The 3,225-nt window shown below is 33.3% G+C and overlaps 1 protein-coding gene across 1 annotated transcript in view; it reads right to left on the bottom strand.

The window, feature by feature from the left end:
* LOC106457167 (metabotropic glutamate receptor 3-like) overlaps positions 1 to 3,002 on the bottom strand; it is a 42,530-nt gene extending 39,528 nt beyond the window's left edge. Inside the window, exon 1 of the mRNA XM_022383014.1 lies at positions 2,869 to 3,002. The gene's annotated coding sequence lies outside the window, so the exon portion shown is untranslated. The remainder of the gene's footprint in view (positions 1 to 2,868) is intronic.
* Positions 3,003 to 3,225: the final 223 nt, after the last annotated feature.

The following is a 3,225-nucleotide window of genomic DNA, read 5'->3' as shown; positions in this document are numbered from 1 at the left end:
GACAAGGTTTATATTAAAGTTTTTCTTCATTACCCATTTAAGCCGTCTCCAGCCATTATAATGTATTTCTTTGTTTGTAATGTGCCTAACAAGAAGAGAGTTAGAAAGCAAAAAAGAAAAGAAAAATGCATCGAATAAGAAAAACAAACCAAGGTCATTTAAAAACAATGGTACTTATTCCTTATTTAGAGAGACCCGTAACAGACAAATAAGACAAAAAATGTAAAACTTCCAGAAACAAGTAAGCATGAATTGCATGCTTGCCATACATACGTTTTTATATTTTATTTAGTAAGAACTAAATATTACAACGATTAACATAAAACAGAATGTTTTGCTGAATATTATTTTGTTTTCAGGGTGTGTGTGGGGGAAAAGGAGGTTAGAATGCTGGCACCGTATTAGAGACTTTTTAAACGTGTTAACATCCTCCCACGCATATCCACCTGAGTGAGTGACTCATAAACAATGATGAAAGAAAAACTCGTTCATTTTAAAATGATAAAAAATAGGTCGTCGACATGTTAAAAATGACACTTGAGGGAGCGTCGAAATAACAATGTTTTTAAGCTGCAGGATTTGACTTATACCTGTGAATTATTTACCTGAAACTATGCACACAATTTATATTTACTAGCTGTTCCGACCAGTTAGAAACCGGTGTTTTCAGAAGAAATGAGTCATGGTAGGTTATTTATATTCGTGTCAGTAATACCTGCCAAACCAGGATATGATCTCAGAAGTTTCAAATGCTTCGGACAACTTTGTCCTCTCCTTTTTTCGACCTCCCCCTTAACATTTTCCTTTACGTTAATGTAATAGTTCGAAAATGAAGCTACGAATAAGGCCTTTAACCGCAAATTACTGTCTTGAGATCCACATGTTGAAACATATTAAGTCATTTTACGTTTTTGCCCGTTTGGTAGAACACTCAAACAACTGAAGGAAATCTTCCATTTTGTATGTAATATGCACAGAATACCCCAGCAATAAGTATAGGGATTACTTGCATTTTGTGTAACTCGTCGGTTATTAAAAGCGCTTTAACCAAGAAAGTCATCCTGAACCCACGTTCAAGTTGGTCTATAATAACAGTTTAGACAAATGTGTTCAAAAAGCCGCTTTGATCATAAGGATCTCGCTGGTAATTCTAGTATTAAAGAAAAACATTAATAATTATTTGACGAAGGATAAAATGGCTCATCAAACTTTTATTTTTTATTTTACCTGATCTCTTTCCGTTCACTAGTTTAAATAAAAACTATTTTGGAAATACTAATAATATTAAAGGTTTCTCAATTACATTGTTTAGATTGTTAGGTTTATATTGTTTTATTTTATTTATTGTTGTTTTAAATTAAGTAAAAACATACGGTACTTGTTCGTCAAGAATGGAGATAGATAGATCCTTAATATTCTGACAGTGATTTGTCATCTTTTCTGTGAATTTATTGATTTTCGGGTCCCATTCAGGCTTACGAACGAGATTCAAACACTCCATACTTGAAACTTCACACACGAGATATAAATAAACACATTAAAATCTTAATTTGAAAGTTGGTGTTATCACTCGTGTGTCAATAAGTATATATATGCACCAGTCTTTAAACAATATAATATATACATTTTTTTTTTTCTTCACAGAAAAATCACAACTATGAAACAATATTTCTGTTGAATATGAATCCTTACGTACTGGAAATCATGAGATAATACAAAATTTATGCTTAATTTAGTTGTAAACAATTATGACTATTCCCTTATCGACAGATTTTTCAATAGCAGACGATATGGATGTTCGATGCTTCTCCACAGACAAATTGAGACACCAGGCACTAAACTCTTCCTTTTTGGCAGAAAATATATCTAGATTTTCTCTAAAACCTAATGCATTCAATTCATCGTATCGGACTATAGGCTCAAAATGGTTGTGTCGTAATAGCCTGTTAATGAATTGATAATAAACAAGACTAAGCGTTGTTTAAAATGATAGGTAATCATCCAGTAATAGCCAACCTAAGTGTTGTGATCAACCATACAGTGAGATCAAAAACTAGGCGCCATCTCTAAGTTATAACATTAATTAATTAGCCAGTGGTAGCAAAGATTAAGCGTTGTCTGCTATAACACTAGTTAATCATCTAGTAATAGTCAAGACTAAGAATTGTCTATAACTTTTACTAGTTATCTAAGGATAAGCAAGACTATGCGTTATCTATAGCATTAGTTAATCATATAGTGATAGCCGAGACTGAGCAGTGCCTAAAATATTAGTGAGTCACCTAGCGATTCTCTATAACATTAGTTAATCAAGCAGTGATAGCCAAGACTAAATATTATCCATGACAACAGATAAAGCTCTAGTGATAGCCAAGACGAAGTATTATCCATGACAACAGATAAAGCTCTAGTAATAGGCAAGACTAAGTGTTACCCATGACAACAGATAAAGCTCTAGTGATAGCCAAAACTTGGCGTTATGCGTAGTATTAGTTAATCACATAACGACACTTAGTGCTAGTGTTGTCTGGAACAAAAGCTATTTGCCAGTTAATAAATATTTCTAAATGTTTAAAATTAAATATTGTCTGCTGCGAAGATATTCAGCTACCAATAGACAAATCTACTTTCAACATTGTGTGTAGTTTTATTTTCCATGTTTTCTGTCCTACGTTACTATACTATTAACTAATAACGAGTTCATAATTAATAGCACAACAGTTTGCATTTTTAATTACATCGACTAGTACGTTTAGTACTGCTAGTATGAATAGTAATACTATCTTAAATTCTTTGCTAGAAAAAGTGTCATTCGCTTTTTTTTGGGAGGGGGGATTAAAAACAAATATATTTAATACAAATACTTACATTAGAGCAACAGTTGCTAACTGGTCCACTTCTATACGGCAGCGACTAAATCCTCCGATCGCAAGTTTATTACTGATAGTTTAAAATATTTAAGCTCTCCTAAAATTATTGTTCTTATTTTACAATGGCACATATGGTAATTTAACGCCATCCAAAATCTGAAACCAGCGCTGCGTAAATTGCATCTTCCTTTCTCTGAGTGTTGTGCGAAGTATACACGAGTCAGCACATTTCACACGAAATGTTCTGTTGTGACTCAACAGCATGCGGGCCTATAGGAGATTCTACGATTAGTGGGTGTAGTATCGTATAATACATTATAGGTGGCGCCAGTTACCGGCTTTGGGCATCAAACGG

The sequence above is a fragment of the Limulus polyphemus genome, unplaced genomic scaffold (assembly GCF_000517525.1).
Source record: "Limulus polyphemus unplaced genomic scaffold, Limulus_polyphemus-2.1.2 Scaffold299, whole genome shotgun sequence".
In the NCBI taxonomy this organism is placed as follows: Eukaryota; Metazoa; Arthropoda; class Merostomata; order Xiphosura; family Limulidae; genus Limulus; species Limulus polyphemus.
The sequence above is the reverse complement of the archived record's forward strand: the minus strand, read 5'-3'. Positions and strand labels throughout refer to the sequence as shown.